This window comes from Triticum aestivum, chromosome 1D, assembly GCF_018294505.1.
Source record: "Triticum aestivum cultivar Chinese Spring chromosome 1D, IWGSC CS RefSeq v2.1, whole genome shotgun sequence".
Taxonomy (NCBI): domain Eukaryota; kingdom Viridiplantae; phylum Streptophyta; class Magnoliopsida; order Poales; family Poaceae; genus Triticum; species Triticum aestivum.
In genome coordinates this window covers 44,283,019-44,301,026 of record NC_057796.1, presented here as the reverse complement: position 1 = coordinate 44,301,026, position 18,008 = coordinate 44,283,019, and positions in this window count along the sequence as shown.

Genomic DNA, 18,008 nt, shown 5'->3' with positions numbered 1-18,008 from the left:
CTATTGCAAGAAAGATCAATCTAGTAGGCCAAACCAAACTGATAATTCGAAGAGACTTGCAAAGATAACCAATCATACATAAAAGAATTCAGAGAAGATTCAAATATTGTTCATAGATAAACTTGATCATAAACCCAAAATTCATCGGTCTCAACAAACACACCGCAAAAGAAGATTACATCGAATAGATCTCCACGAGAGAGGGGGAGAACATTGTATTGAGATCCAAAACGAGAGAAGAAGCCATCTAGCTAAGAACTATGGACCCGAAGGTCTGAGGTAAACTACTCACACATCATCGGAGAGGCTATGGTGTTGATGTAGAAGCCCTCTGTGATCGATGCCCCCTCCGGCGGAGCTCCGGAAAAGGCCCCAAGATGGGATCTCACGGGTACAGAAGGTTGCGGCGGTGGAATTAGGTTTTTGGCTACGTAACTGGTAGTTTGGGGTACGTGGGTATATATAGGAGGAAAAAGTACGTCAGTGGAGCAACGTGGGGCCCACGAGGGTAGAGGGCGCGCCTAGGGGGGTAGGCGCGCCCCTACCTCGTGCCCTCCTGGTTGATGTCTTGACGTAGGGTCCAAGTCCTCTGGATCACGTTCGTTCCGAAAATCACGTTCAAGAAGGTTTCATTCCGTTTGGACTCCGTTTGATATTCTTTTTCTGCGAAACTCTGAAATAGGCAAAAAACAGCAATTCTGGGCTGGGCCTCCGGTTAATAGGTTAGTCCCAAAAATAATATGAAAGTGTATAATAAAGCCCAATAATGTCCAAAACAGAATATAATATAGCATGGAACAATAAAAAATTATAGATACGTTGGAGACGTATTAGATACCATGCCAACTTTCAACCTTTTGAGAGTTTATTTGAAATGCTTTTCAATTTCAGGGTCTTATACCTCAAAAAATTAGTAAATGCATGAAAAATAACAAATGAAGTCTGAAAGGGTTGAAAATTGATGATGTGGCTTTGAACGGTGCATTTTGAACACAGAAAAACTATGGAGTTCAAATAAGTTCAAAAAAATGAAATCCCTTTGTAACAGACGAGTTTCCGTATGAAACCCTCATACTTTGAAAGAGATTGTCTGTTTTGTACACGGAGTACATCCAGTTTTTGCCGTAAGCCTCTCTACTTTCTTGCAAATGCTATGTGGGTGGCATAATGATACCATGCCAACTTTCAACCTTTTCAGAGTTCATTTGTAGTGCTTTTCAATTTCAGGGTCTTATAGCTGAAAAAATCAGTAAATGCACGAAAAATAACAAATGAAGTCAGAAAGAGTTGAAAATTGATGATGTGGCTTTAAATGGTGCATTTTGAACACAGAAAAACTATGGAGTTCAAATATGTTCAAAAAAATGAAATCCCTTTGTAACAAAATAACAAAATCTGTTTTTGAGTAGAATCATAAAACACAGTAATATTAAATAGCAGGAAAAAGAATCACTCCAAAATCTATTTTTATAGTAAAGTTAATCACAAACTAGTGATTCACACACATTTCAAAGAATTCAAATTTTAACTATTCAAATTTCAAAACTAATGGCAGTAACAGAGACTTTATCATTATTGTGACCTAAAAGAAAAATAATTAAAAATAAACTTTAATAAAGAAAATAAAAATAGCAACAATAAGTATTTTGTTGTAAGTAGAAACAAAATAAAATAAATAAAGCAACAAAGAAAACAAAAAAACAAAAAAGTGCCACCTACTGGGCCCACACGGCCTGAATACGACTAGAAACCCAAACATGGGCCAGGATTCAGGCCCGCAGGAGGCCCTGTAGGCCGACATGCAGACAGCGTACGGTTAGGCCCGAAAGCCTGCAATTGAGAGGAGCTCGAGAGGGTGGGCACAGCAGTGCTTATAAACCACTCTCGAGCTCTCTCAGCTAGCGAAGTGGTACTAAACTTTTGATGCGGGGTAGCACAAGGCCTTTGGTCCCGGTTGGTGGCACCAACCGGGACCAAAGGCCGCCGCTTCCCGCCCTTTCGCCTGCCGAAAACTGACCTTTGGTCCCGGTTGGTGCCACGAACCGGGACTAATGCTCTTGGTATATACGTGGCACTTAGAAATTTTACAGAGTTCATCACACCAGTTGCCCCCGACGACGCCGAGCACATCGACGCCGCCAGGCTGCCCCTGCCTCGGCCCGCCCACACCGTCGCCGTCGCTCTCGTCGCCGTCGCCGTCGCCCACGCCCCTGCCCCGGCCCGCTCCCGTCGTCGCTGTCGCCGTCGCCCGCGCTCCTGCCCCGGCCCGCCCTCGCCGTCGCCATCGCCCGCGCCCCTGCCCCTGCCCCGGCCCGCCCCCGCCGTCTCCGTCGCGCGCGCCCCCTGCCCATCGTCGTCGTCGCCCTGCCCCGGCCCGCCCCCATCGTCGTCGTCGCCCCTGCCCCAGAGCCCGCGCCCTGCCCCGCCCCCTCCATCGCCGTCGCCGTCGCCACCCACGCTGTGAGCTGCCGCCGCCCCGGCCCGCTGTCGTTTTTTTATTAGTAAAGTTTATGTATTTTTTTTGTTCATATATAATGTAGATGTATATATATATAGTGATGTATGTATGTATATATGGATGGATGAAAATATTGATATGATTTTTTTTTGTTCATAGACCTTTTTATGTTCAGAAAATTAGTATTTTTGTTCATATATAATGTAGATGTATATGTATGTGTGTGTATGTATGGATGGATGTGTAGTTATATTATTTTAGTTTATGTTTAGTTTAGTTTTAAGATTAGGAAAATTTCAGATGTGTAGTTATATTTATTTAGATGTATAGTTAATTTAGATGTTGTAATTTGTTCATAAAAATTGTGCACTTTTGTATAGATTTTTTTTTCATATGTACGAAAATGTAGAATGGAAACGAAAACAAACATATAAAAAAACAAAGGAAAAAATGAAGAAGGAAAAGAAAACCGCCCGGCCTGGCCACCACCGCATTTTCATAAAGTGTTTCCACCGAGTCCACGTCGCACCGATCGAGCACCCGCGGCGAAGCAAGTCTTTTTTTAAGGTAGTTCTTTGTTAATGTGAGGGGGGACATCGGGAGCAACCCCCGGCCCTCTCGCTCGACCAAAACTCTCGAGGACACCCAAACCCTAGAAAAAAACGATGTCGGTCTCCTACCCCTCCCACCGCGCCCCTACCCGATCGACAAACTCTCTTGTGGCCACCCATATTTACCAAGTTAAAAGAGCGTTGTCGTCGAGGCCTCCCCGAACCCTTGAAGCGTTGTTGAGGCCACCCCAAACCCTTGAGGCGTTGCCGAGGCCACCCCAAACCCTAGAGAAGCGTCGAGGCCAGGCCACTAATATGATTCCTTATTGTGCTGCTAGCTAGTTCCACGTTTGCCACTAATATATCCATCTGTCATGTTTGAATAATAATTGCCATGTTGTAAATATTTGCAGAAACTATGGATCCGCACCCCCGAGACGAAGCAAAAGAAGCGGTGTTGGGGGAGATAATCGCACACGGAAGTGATGCCGTCTTGTCATTTCTCAACGACACATGCACCGATGGTCTGGAAAGACAGGATGAAGAAGCAGGCTACGACGATGATCAAACAATGGAGGAGGAAGGACACCATGATGACGGCTCCGGTGACCGAATCGAGGAGGAAGGACACCGTGATGACGGCTCCGGTGACCGAACGGAGTCCGGCCAGGTATATATATTAATTAATTAAGCATGTGCTGACTATAGCTAATTGATGCATTAATTGTTTTTGGTATGTACACATATTAACTCTCTTCTTTTTCTTCTTTTCTAGCCCTCCGGATCGAGCAACACTTCAGTAACGAGACGAGGCCCGAAGAGAAAGTTGCGCATGGATGAAAGGTACACGATCATCGAAATTGATCGCGCTGGCCAACCGATTGAACCCCTCCGGACCAAGCAAAAATTTAATGCTCAGTGCGGGGTTCTAGTTAGGGACATGATCCCGATTAGCATCAAGCAATGGTTGAAGCCTAAGGACAAAGACTCTCAGGTGTCTTATGTCAGCGATAGGCAGAAAGCTGATCTTTGGACCGCGCTGCAGGAAAATTTCACCTTCCCGCCAGAGGAAGATCCGGAGAATCCAGTTAAAAAGCCAATGATCAAGGCTTATGCTCTTAGGAAGATGGCTGAGCTATTCAGGAGGTGGAAGAATGAGCTGAAATCATCGTTTGTCGACCAAGACAAGACTCCAGAATTCATCGGCCGATTTGAGAAGATCAAAGATCAGTGGCCCGCATTTGTCACCAAAAAGAAATCTGAGAGAGCAGCGAAGATGTCAGCGACAAACAAGAAAAATGCTGCAAAGAAGAAGCATCACCATCGCATAGGGTCAGGTGGCTACCTGAAAGCCCGGCCGTTGTGGGACAAGGCTGAGAATGACCTCATTGATAAAGGGATCGAACCAGAGACGCGACGCTAGCCAGACCGTTGCAGGACTTGGTTCTTCGGGGTTGGGGGAAAATTGGACCCTGTAACAGGGAAGTGCGTTTGGACCAACGAGCAGCTGAACGCACCCATCGAGAAGCTTCAGGAGTATATCGAAAAAGCGCAGCAAGGGACGATCGTTCCGGACAGAGAGAATGACGAGCTCACAGAGGCCCTCGGGAATCCTAAGCACCCCGGACGGACACGAGGCACGCCAGGCTCCCTTTCGTGGAAGGCTGGATTTCCCGACGCAGGCGGTTACAAACGCCGGGAGAGGAAGAAGAAAAAGGAGTTGACCCAACTACAGGTGCTGCACGCAAGGGTACAAGCGCTAGAGGAACGAGACGCAGTTCGCAGCACGCGACCTGCCGAAGCTACACCCGAAGCTACCCCGCCATCTCAGTGGAGAAGCAGCGTGGCTTCCACGGAGCTGCTTCAGGAGCCTGTCTTCACGGCTCCTACTAGCTACCTTGTGGATGCTATCACGGAGTCTCAGCATTGCCACCTTATGACGCAGTGGATGGACTTGAAAGTCAAGGCGGCTGTTGGCTCTGTTGCACCTCCTGAACCTGGCGCAACTTTTCACTGCCAGCCGAATCCAGAAGGATATGCTAGGGTGATGGTGGATGAAATCACAGAAGGATTTGAGGACCTCCAGCTTGACCACCCTATGGGTGACGGGGAGACTCGGCTGGGTTCTTGTCTGAAGACTCCATGCCTATGGCGGAAGGAGCTCATCAACATTCTGAACTGGACGCCTCCGCTGTTGGGGAACGTAGTAATTTCAAAAAAATCCTACGCACACACAGGATCATGGTGATGCATAGCAACGAGAGGGGAGAGTGTTGTCCACGTACCCTCGTAGACCGAAAGCGGAAGCGTTAGCACAACGCGGTTGATGTAGTCGTACGTCTTCACGATCCGACCGATCAAGTACCGAACGCATGGCACCTCCGAGTTCAGCACACGTTCAGCTCGATGACGTCCCTCGAACTCCGATCCAGCCGAGTGTTGAGGGAGAGTTTCGTCAGCATGACGGCGTGGTGACGATGATGATGTTCTACCGACGCAGGGATTCGCCTAAGCACCTCTACGATATTATCGAGGTGGATTATGATGGAGGGGGGCACCCCACACAGCTAAGAGATCAAGAGATCAATTGTTGTGTCTATGGGGTGCCCCCCTCCTCCGTATATAAAGGGGAGGAGGAGAGGGCCGGCCAAGGGGATGGCGCGCCCTAGGAGGGGTAAACCTACTCCAAGTAGGTTTGCCCCTCCCTTTCCTAGTCCAAGGAGGAGGGGGAAGGAAGCAGTGGGAGAGGGGAAAGGCAAGGGGGGCGCCGCCCCCCCCCCTTCCTTGTCCTATTCGGACTCAAGGGGAGGGGGCGCACCTCTTGCCCTGGCCGGCCCCTCTCTCTCTCCACTAGGGCCCAACAAGGCCCATTATTCCCCGGGGGGGGGGGGGTCCGGTAACCCCGGTACTCCGATAAATGTCCGAAACCTTTCCATTGTCCAAACATAGTCGTCCAATATATCAATCTTTACATCTCGACCATTTCGAGACTCCTCGTCATGTCCGTGATCACATCCGGGACTCCGAACTATCTTCGGTACATCAAAATACATAAACTCATAATATAACCGTCTTCTAACTTTAAGCGTGCGGACCCTACGGGTTCGAGAACTATGTAGACATGACCGAGACACGTCTCTGGTCAATAACCAATAGCGGAACCTGGATGCTCATATTGGCTCCCACATATTCTACGAACATCTTTATCGGTCAAACCGCATAACAACATACGTTGTTCCCTTTGTCATCGGTATATTACTTGCCCGAGATTCAATCGTCGGAATCTCAATACCTAGTTCAATCTCGTTACCGACAAGTCTCTTTACTCGTTCCATAATACATCATCCCGCAACTAACTCATTAGTTACAATGCTTGCAAGGCTTATAGTGATGTGCAATATCGAGTGGGCCCAGAGATACCTCTCTGACAATCGGAGTGACAAATCCTAATCTCGAAATACGCCAACCCAACAAGTACCTTTCAAGACACCTGTAGAGCACCTTTATAATCATCCAGTTACGTTGTGACGTTTGGTAGCACAAAAAGTGTTCCTCCGGTAAACGGGAGTTGTATAATCTCATAGTCATAGGAACATGTATAAGTCATGAAGAAAGGAATAGCAGAATACTAAACGATCATGTGCTAAGCTAACGGAATGGGTCAAGTCAATCATATCATTCTTCTAATGATGTGATCCCGTTAATCAAATGACAACTCATGTCAATGGCTAGGAAACATAACCATCTTTGACCAACGAGCTAGTCAAGTAGAGGCATACTAGTGACACTTTGGTTGTCTATGTATTCACACAAGTATTATGTTTCCGGTTAATACAATTCTAGCATGAATAATAAACATTTATCATGATATAAGGAAATAAATAATAACTTTATTATTGCCTCTAGGGCATATTTCCTTCAGTCTCTCACTTGCACTAGAGTCAATAATCTAGATTACACAGTAATGATTCTAACACCCATGGAGCCTTAGTGCTGATCATGTTTTGCTCATGGAAGAGGCTTAGTCAATGGGTCTGCAACATTCAGATCCGTATGTATCTTGCAAATTTCTATGTCTCCCACCTGGACTAGATCCCTGATGGAGTTGAAGCGTCTCTTGTTGTGCTTGGTTCTCTTGTGAAATCTGGATTGCTTTGCCAAGGCAATTGCACCAGTATTGTCACAAAAGATTTTCATTGGACCTGATGCACTAGGTATGACACCTAGATCGGATATGAACTCCTTCATCCAGACTCCTTCATTTGCTGCTTCCGAAGCAGCTATGTACTCCGCTTCACACGTAGATCCTGCCACAACGCTTTGTTTAGAGCTGCACCAACTGGCAGCTCCACCATTCAATGTAAACGCGTATCCGGTTTGCGATTTAGAATCGTCCGGATCAGTGTCAAAGCTTGCATCGACGTAACCATTTATGACTTCTTTGTCACCTCCATAAACGAGAAACATATCCTTAGTCCTTTTCAGGTATTTCAGGATGTTCTTGACCGCTGTCCAGTGATCCACTCTTGGATTACTTTGGTACCTCCCTGCTGAACTTATAGCAAGGCACATATCAGGTCTGGTACACAGCATTGCATACATGATAGAGCCTATGGCTGAAGCATAGGGAACATCTTTCATCTTCTCTCTATCTTCTGCAGTGGTCGGGCATTGAGTCTTACTCAACTTCACACCTTGTAACACAGGCAAGAACCCTTTCTTTGCTTGATCCATTTTGAAATTTTTCAAAACTTTGTCATGGTATGTGCTTTGTGAAAGTCCAATTAAGCGTCTTGATCTATCTCTATAGATCTTGATGCCCAATATATAAGCAGCTTCACCGAGGTCTTTCATTGAAAAACACTTATTCAAGTATCCCTTTATGCTATCCAGAAATTCTATATCATTTCCAATCAGCAATATGTCATCCACTTTATGCTATCCAATAATATCAGAAATGCTACAGAGCTCCCACTCACTTTCTTGTAAATACAGGCTTCTCCAAAAGTCTGTATAAAACCAAATGCTTTGATCACACTATCAAAGTGTTTATTCCAACTCCGAGAGGCTTGCACCAGTCCATAAATGGATCGCTGGAGCTTGCACACTTTGTTAGCTCCCTTTGGATCGACAAAACCTTCTGGTTGCATCATATACAATTCTTCTTCCAGAAATCCATTCAGGAATGCAGTTTTTACATCCATTTGCCAAATTTCATAATCATAAAATGCGGCAATTGCTAACATGATTCGGACAGACTTAAGCATCGCTACGAGTGAGAAAGTCTCATTGTAGTCAATCGCTACGAGTGAGAAAGTCTTATAGACAGTAACATTACCGTCAGTGTCAGTCTTCTTCTTGAAGATCCATTTATTCTCAATGGCTTGCCGATCATCGGGCAAGTCAACCAAGGTCCACACTTTGTACTCATACATGGATCCCATCTCAGATTTCATGGCCTCAAGCCATTTTGCGGAATCTGGGCTCACCATCGGTTCTTCATAGTTTGTAGGTTCGTCATGGTCTAGTAACATAACCTCCAGAACAGGATTACCGTACCACTCTGGTGCGGATCTTACTCTGGTTGATCTACGAGGTTCAGTAACAACTTGATCTGAAGTTTCATGATCATCATCATTAACTTCCTCACTAATTGGCATAGGTGTCACATGAACCAGTTTCTGTGATGAACTACTTTCCAATAAGGGAGCAGGTACAGTTACCTCATCAAGTTCTACTTTCCTCCCACTCACTTCTTTCGAGAGAAACTCCTTCTCTAGAAAGGATCCAAATTTAGCAACAAAAGTCTTGCCTTCAGATCTGTGATAGAAGGTGTACCCAACAGTTTCCATTGGGTTTCCTATGAAGACACATTTCTTCGATTTGGGTTCGAGCTTATCAGGTTGAAGCTTTTTCACATAAGCATTGCAGCCCCAAACTTTAAGAAACGACAACTTTGGTTTCTTGCCAAACCACAGTTCATAAGGCGTCGTTTCAATGGATTTCGATGGTGCCCTATTTAACATGAATGCAGCCGTCTCTAAAGCATAACCCCAAAATGATAGCGGTAAATCAGTAAGAGACATCATAGATCGCACCATATCTAGTAAAGTACGATTACGACGTTCGGACACACCATTACGCTATGGTGTTCCGGGTGACGTGAGTTGCGAAACTGTTCCGCATTGTTTCAAATGAAGACCAAACTCGTAACTCAAATATTCTCCTCCATGATCAGATCGTAGAAACTTTTATTTTCTTGTTACGATGATTTTCAACTTCACTCTGAAATTCTTTGAACTTTTCAAATGTTTCAGACTTATGTTTCATTAAGTAGATATACCCATATCTGCTTAAATCATCTGTGAAGGTGAGAAAATAACGATACCCGCCGCGAGCCTCAACATTCATCGGACCACATACATCTGTTTGTATGATTTCTAACAAATCTGTTGCTCGCTCCATAGTTCCGGAGAACGGTATTTTAGTCATCTTGCCCATGAGGCATGGTTCACAAGTACCAAGTGATTCATAATCAAGTGGTTCCAAAATTCCATCAGTATGGAGTTTCTTCATGCGCTTTACACCAATATGACCTAAACGGCAGTGCCACAAATAAGTTGCACTATGATTATCAACTCTGCATCTTTTGGCTTCAATATTATGAATATGTGTATCACTACTATCGAGATTCAACAAAAATAGACCACTCTTCAAGGGTGCATGACCATAAAAGATATTACTCATATAAATAGAACAACCATTATTCTCTGATTTAAATGAATAACCGTCTCGCATCAAACAAGATCCAGATATAATGTTCATGCTCAACGCTGGCACCAAATAACAATTATTCAGGTCTAAAACTAATCCCGAAGGTAGATGTAGAGGTAACGTGCCGACCGCGATCACATCGACTTTGGAACCATTTCCCACGCGCATCGTCACCTCGTCCTTAGCCAATCTTCGCTTAATCCGTAGTCCCTGTTTTGAGTTGCAAATATCAGCAACAGAACCAGTATCAAATACCCAGGTGCTACTGCGAGCATTAGTAAGGTACACATCAATAACATGTATATCACATATACCTTTGTTCAGCTTGCCATCCTTCTTATCCGCCAAATACTTGGGGCAGTTCCGCTTCCAGTGACCAGTCTGTTTGCAGTAGAAACACTCAGTCTCAGGCTTAGGTCCAGACTAGGGTTTCTTCTCCTAAGCAGCAACTTGGTTGCTGTTCTTCTTGAAGTTCCCCTTCTTCTTCCCTTTGCCCTTTTTCTTGAAATTGGTGGTCTTGTTGACCATCAACACTTGATGCTCCTTCTTGATTTCTACCTCCGCAGCCATTAGCATTGTGAAGAGCTTGGGAATTGTCTTATCCATCCCTTGCATGTTATAGTTCATCACGAAGCTTTTGTAGCTTGGTGGCAGTGATTGAAGAATTCTGTCAATGACGCTATCATCCGGAAGATTAACTCCAAGTTGAATCAAGTGATTGTTATACCCAGACATTCTGAGTACATGCTCACTGACAGAACTATTCTCGTCCATCTTACAGCTGTAGAACTTATTGGATACTTCATATCTCTCAATCCGGGCATTTGCTTGAAATATTAACTTCAACTCCTGGAACATCTCATATGCTCCATGACGTTCAAAACGTCGTTGAAGTCCCGGTTCTAAGCCGTAAAGCATGGCACACTGAACTATCGAGTAGTCATCAGCTTTGCTCTGCCGGACGTTCATAACATCTGGTGTTGCTCCTGCAGCAGGTTTGGCACATAGCGGTGCTTCCGGGACGTAATTCTTCTGTGCAGCAATGAGGATAATCCTCAAGTTACGGACCCAGTCCGTGTAATAGCTACCATCATCTTTCAAATTTGCTTTCTCAAGGAACGCATTAAAATTCAACGGAACAACAACACGGGCCATCTATCTACAACAACATAGACAAGCAAGATACTATCAGGTACTAAGTTCATGATAAATTTGAGTTCAATTTAATGATATTACTTAAGAACTCCCACTTAGATAGAGATCCCTCTAATCCTCTAAGTGATCACGTGATCCATATCAACTAAACCATGTCCGATCATCACGTGAGATGGAGTAGTTTCAATGGTGAACATCACTATGTTGATCATATCTACTATATGATTCACGCTCGACCTTTTGGTCTCAGTGTTCTGAGGCCATATCTGTTATATGCTAGGCTCGTCAAGTTTAACCTGAGTATTCCGCGTGTGCAACTGTTTTGCACCCGTTGTATTTGAACGTAGAGCCTATCACACCCGATCATCACGTGGTGCCTCAGCACGAAGAACTTTCGCAATGGTGCATACTCAGGGAGAACACTTATACCTTGATAATTTAGTGAGAGATCATCTTATAATGCTACCGTCAATCAAAGCAAGATAAGATGCATAAAAGATAACATCACATGCAATCAATATAAGTGATATGATATGGCCATCATCATCTTGTGCTTGTGATCTCCATCTTCGAAGCACCGTCATGATCACCATCGTCACCGGCGCGACACCTTGATCTCCATCGTAGCATCGTTGTCGTCTCGCCAACTTATGCTTCTACGACTATCGCTACCGCTTAGTGATAAAGTAAAACATTATAGGGCGATTGCATTGCATACAATAAAGCGACAACCATATGGCTCCTGCCAGTTGCCGATAACTCGATTACAAAACATGATCATCTCATACAATAAAATATAGCATCATGCCTTGACCATATCACATCACAACATGCCCTGCAAAAACAAGTTAGACGTCCTCTACTTTGTTGTTGCAAGTTTTACGTGGCTGCTATGGGCTGAGCAAGAACCGTTCTTACCTACGCATCAAAACCACAACGATAGTTCGTCAAGTTAGTGTTGTTTTAACCTTCTCAAGGATCGGGCGTAGCCACAGTCGGTTCAACTAAAGTTGGAGAAACTGACACCTGCCAGCCACCTGTGTGCAAAGCATGTCGGTAGAACCAGTCTCGCGTAAGCGTACGCGTAATGTCGGTCCGGGCCGCTTCATCCAACAATACCGCCGAACCAAAGTATGACATGCTGGTAAGCAGTATGACTTCTATCGCCCACAACTCACTTGTGTTCTACTCATGCAAATAACATCTACGCATAAAACCAGGCTCGGACGCCACTGTTGGGGAACGTAGTAATTTCAAAAAAATTCCTACGCACACACAGGATCATGATGATGTGTAGCAACGAGAGGGGAGAGTGTTGTCCACGTACCCTCGTAGACCGAAAGCGGAAGCGTTAGCACAACGCGGTTGATGTAGTCGTACGTCTTCACGATCCGACCGATCAAGTACCGAACGCATGGCACTTCCGAGTTCAGCACATGTTCAGCTCGATGACGTCCCTCGAACTCCGATCCAGCCGAGTGTTGAGGGAGAGTTTCGTCAGCACGACGGCGTGGTGACGATGATGATGTTCTACCGACGCAGGGCTTCGCCTAAGCACCGCTACAATATTATCGAGGTGGATTATGGTGGAGGGGGGCACCGCACACGGCTAAGAAATTAATTGTTGTGTCTATGAGGTGCCCCCCTCCTCCGTATCTAAAGGGGGAGGAGGAGAGGGACGGCCAATGGGGTGGCGCGCCGTAGGAGGGGGAAACCTACTCCAAGTAGGTTTGCCCCTCCCTTTCCTAGTCCAAGGAGGAGGGGGAAGGAAGGAGTGGGAGAGGGGAAAGGCAAGGGGGGCGCCGCCCCTCTCTCTCTCCACTAGGGCCCCACAAGGCCCATTAGTTCCCGGGGGGTTCCGGTAACCCCCGGTACTCCGATAAATGTCCGAAACCTTTCGGAACCTTTCTAGTGTCCAAACATAGTCGTCCAATATATCAATCTTTACGTCTCGACCATTTCGAGACTCCTCGTCATGTCCGTGATCACATCCGGGACTCCGAACTATCTTCGGTACATCAAAGTACATAAACTCATAATATAACTGTCATCTAACTTTAAGCGTGCGGACCCTACGGGTTCGAGAACTATGTAGACATGACCGAGACACGTCTCCGGTCAATAACCAATAGCGGAACCTGGATGCTCATATTGGCTCCCACATATTCTACGAAGATCTTTATCGGTCAAACCGCATAACAACATACGTTGTTCCCTTTGTCATCGGTATGTTACTTGCCCGAGATTCGATCGTCGGTATCTCAATACCTAGTTCAATCTCGTTACCGACAAGTCTCTTTACTCGTTCCGTAATACATCATCCCGCAACTAACTCATTAGTTACAATGCTTGCAAGGCTTATAGTGATGTGCATTACCGAGTGGGCCCAGAGATACCTCTCCGACAATCGGAGTGACAAATCCTAATCTCGAAATACGCCAACCCAACAAGTACCTTTGGAGACACCTGTAGAGCACCTTTATAATCACCCAGTTTTGTTGTGACGTTTGGTAGCACACAAAGTGTTCCTCCGGTAAACGGGAGTTGCATAATCTCATAGTCATAGGAACATGTATAAGTCATGAAGAAAGCAATAGCAGAATACTAAACGATCGTGTGCTAAGCTAACGGAATGGGTCAAGTCAATCATATCATTCTTCTAATGATGTGATCCCGTTAATCAAATGACAACTCATGTCAATGGCTAGGAAACATAACCATCTTTGATCAACGAGCTAGTCAAGTAGAGGCATACTAGTGACACTTTGTTTGTCTATGTATTCACACAAGTATTATGTTTCCGGTTAATACAATTCTAGCATGAATAATAAACATTTATCATGATATAAGGAAATAAATAATAACTTCATTATGGCCTCTAGGGCATATTTCCTTCATCTACCTCCTCCTCCTCCGGCGAGTCAGGGCACTCCGCCTCCTCCTCCGGTGAGTGATCAGGGGACTCAGCGTCCTTCTCCGGCGCGTGGCGGCACTCCGCCTCCTTCTCCGCCTGTGCCGGCGCGCCCGAGCAGCCAGCCTCCTCCTTCTCCGCCTCGTCAGCAAGGGCGGAAGAGACCCGCCGCCGCTCCAGCTGCTCCGGCGTGTCGTAGTCCTTCTCCTCCGCCTCCTAAGCAAGCACGAAAGAAGACAGCCGCAGCCGCTCCGTCTGCTCCAGCGTCTAGCAGTACAGCCAGAGGCAGGAGGAAATACATATTCGGTCCATCTCTCAAGCCTCTAGAGAAGTTACCATATGAGATGACCGAACAGGAAAACGTAGAGATCTGTCAAGCCCAAGTGAAGGACTTCTTTCAAGGGGTGAAAGCAAAGAGACATCCACCTCCGGACGAGAAGGTAGATCCGGTCAAAGCAAAGCGCACTATCGATGCCCTGAGGAAACCACCAAAGTCTCCGCCGAAAACCAACTATGAGCACGTTACTGAAAAGGTATATATCGAAGCGGAGCGGTCGGGAAGTACTAGAAGTGATCAAAGGTTAAAATAATGACGAGCAGTTGGGAAAAAATTGCCCAGCTCGGCGAATAAGCGAACCAATCGTGCCCCTCGCTTAATGTGTCTAGCGACATCATCGCTAATGATCCGGGGATGGTGCCCGGTTATAACAATCTTGGAGATTACCTGCCCGACGATGTACATTATGATTTCTTGGAGGTGGACGAACACAGATACGAGTACGAGAAGCCTCTCGTCAAAGATGAAAAATCTCTAACAACGATGATGCGAAGATTCCATGATTGGTACATGAAAACCTGTAGAGAGTCTGGGGGGATGGATACTTTGTATCTGAGAGTTAAAGAGGAGCACGACCTCGTTGGAATTGATCTGTTGTAGTTCCATTTGAGGAGTTCTTCTAGTTCTTCAATCAAAAGGCCCTCGATAAATTAACGGTCACTTGCTACTGTCTATAAGTACTACTTCTGTCATTAACTCTCTATATATAGCTCAGCTCTTTCATTGCATGTATTTATAATTATCCTCACTATATTATGCAGATTGAAGATTGTCGAGTGCAGAAAAGCAGAAATGTATGATATTGGGTTCATTAACACAAATCTCATAGATGAATTTCAGGTTAAAAAGAGCGCCAAAGATGCCGAGGCCAACTTGCTCAAATCATTGATAATAAATCAAAACAAAGATAAAATACTCTTTCCTTACAACTTCAAGTGAGTGTTACTGTCGTGTGCATATTCGGTTTCCCTTATTATTCGAGCGAGGTTATAGTAATGTAATTGATGAGTTATGCATGCGTGCACAGCTTCCACTATATGCTCCTGGAGATTAAGCTTGAGCAGGGACTAGTAACCGTCTTAGACTCGAGACGAAAAGATCCCGAGACCTATGAGAACATGACTGAAATTCTCAACAAGTAAGTTCAATCGATCATTATCGCACCATATCGGCAACTTTTTGTTCATTTCTTGATATCTCAAGTAATAATTATTTTCTTTGTCTTGCAGGGTTTGGAAAAAGTTCACCGCAGAAGCTCCAGGACTGCCGAAGGAGCTGCGATATACATACCCGAAAGTAAGTACTACTAGCTAGCTACTTCCGCGCACCTCCCGTTGATTCTAGGTACTTTCATCAATGCCATTTATAATGCTTCATTATCAGTTTGATTGACCTGTATTTCTCGTAAAGTGCTTGTGGCAGGAACAAGGGAATGATTACTGTGGATACTACGTGTGCGAGTTTATCTACAACGCGACTTGCAAAGATAAGCGGGGCTACTCTAAAAGACAATATGAAGTGCGTAAGCAATAATATTCACAATTTCATTTTATTACACCATCATTTTTGTTGAGTTTCATTCATATATATATGTATTTACCCCGTTCTTCAAATTAGACGTGGCAGATGCGGAATGAGCTCCTACCAGAAGATCGCATGAAAGCAATTCAAGAGGAATTGGCGGGATTCTTTCTTGACCACGTCATCAATAAAGCCGGAGAATACCATGTGGAACTTGAGTTCAAATGCTAGGGGATTGTAAGAGATCTTACATATTGTATATGTATGTAGCCAGTAGCGTCGGATAGATAATACGAAAACTTGTTGTTCGACCAATCTCTCGGAGAAGGAGAGGTCGATCACTTCTCTCGGTATGCATGACGAACTTCTGTACTTAATGGTTTCCTTCATTTTCTTACTAGCTAGCGTGTCGAGGGCCTCTCTATACGTATAGTACGTAGCGTCGACCAAGCACGGAGATAAGAGAGGACACTTCTCTTTATTAATTAATTAGCTACCTAACACAATATATGAAACACCTTAATTAACCATACAAAACCCCCAAATCCACCCCCCCCTTCAGAAAAAAAACAAAAACCCTAGCCCCTGAACAGCTGACGCGCGGCTGCCTATTGGTCCCGGTTGGTGCCACCAACCGAGACTAAAGGGCCTCCTGCCTGGGCTCGCAGCACCGGCCACGTGGAGGCCCATCTGTCCCGGTTCGTGTAAGAACCGGGACTAAAGGCCTAGGGCATTAGTAACGACCTTTTAGTCCCGGTTCCTAAACCGGGACAAAAGGCCCTTACGAACCGGGACAATAGGCCCTTTTTCTACTAGTGGGGTTCGATGGCGACTCCGGAGGGGGCGGCGATCGCGCCATTGCGCGGAACCCCTGTGGGTGGGGGGAGGTTTGTTTACCCCCATCCGAGGGTTTTCTTCGGGCAGCGCGTCAGGGCCATGGAAGATGGCGCCCGCTTCCTCGACCTCCCTCGCCGCCACGAGCACCGGGGCAATGCCGACGGGCGTCGGCATTGCCATCTCCTCCTCCTCCTAGCCGGCCATCTCCTTCCCGCTGTGGTTTTCTCCCCGCCCGGCGTACGCTCGAACTCCACCAGCTCCGGGAAGTTTCTAACTTCCGTATTGCTCGTACATGTAGATTAGGGTTTTCTGCAGTAGGCATCACTTGGATCCGATCAAATCGAATCAATTCCTTCTTGGGTGCTACTATTCATGTTGTTGATGGTGTTCATGTTCACTATTCGTATGCAGGGTAGATTTGATCTTGTTAATAGGTAGTTACATCGTAGTCCTTAGGCAGGGTATATTGGTTCTTGCATGATAGGTAGTTACATATTCATGTTGTTCATAGGTAGGGTTTGTGTGTGATGTTGAAGAGCTAGATTGGTGTTGGTTTAGGCATGGTTTGTTGCATGATTTCATTACGTGCATGGCATTCATGGTAGGTAGGACAAATTTGCATGCTCATACACATTGTAGGGACACTGTGTTTCCTTGTTTAGGTACTATTACCAATGTAGCATGCTGCCAAATGTGGAAGTGGTCACTACTTGCACTGCTAGTTTTAGATCATGACCATGATGCTCACTGATCAGTGGTTGTTGCCCTTGAGCAAGTGCCATTGATCAGTGACACTTGCTCTTCGGCAAGTGCCACTGATCATGTTTTGAAAATTGCACAGATCAGTGGCTATTGCCCATGAGCAAGTGCCACTTGCTCTTCGGCACGTGCCACTGATCAGTGCCTGATCCCAATGCCCTGTTACTAATCATTGTCATCTTACCTGACAAGGTGATGAAGACAGAGTGGGACAGAGTCGGTCGAGGAGCTCAGGTCATGGTCGGCGCCGAGGGCGTCATGGACTTCATCCCCACGAACCGCTGGCTCAAGAGGGTGGATCTATCTGGCAAGGCCGCCTTCATGAGCCAGCCGCATCCAAGGGGACGATCTCCGAGGACCGGCCACGAGGAGGGGTCCCGAGAGCCGTTGTGTTTCTACGTCCAGATCAAGGACGAGGAGGATCTCGCCATGCTCGTCATCCCACCGAAGTTCAAGGAGGTCATGAAGCAGTGGCTGGGGATCCAGCCCCCGCGCGTCGTCAGGCTGTCGGTCAACAAGTGGTGCGAGTCCTGGGTTCAGGTCCAGAACTACGAGGGGCAGATGGTGCTTGACCGGGGCTCGCAGTACTTCTGCCGCCGCCACAGGATCGTCCCCGGCGACCTCGTCGTCGTGCGAATCTCCAGCCTGGGCTTCAAGGTGCAGATCTACAACCACGACAGGGTGCGCTGCACCAACCACGGCTAC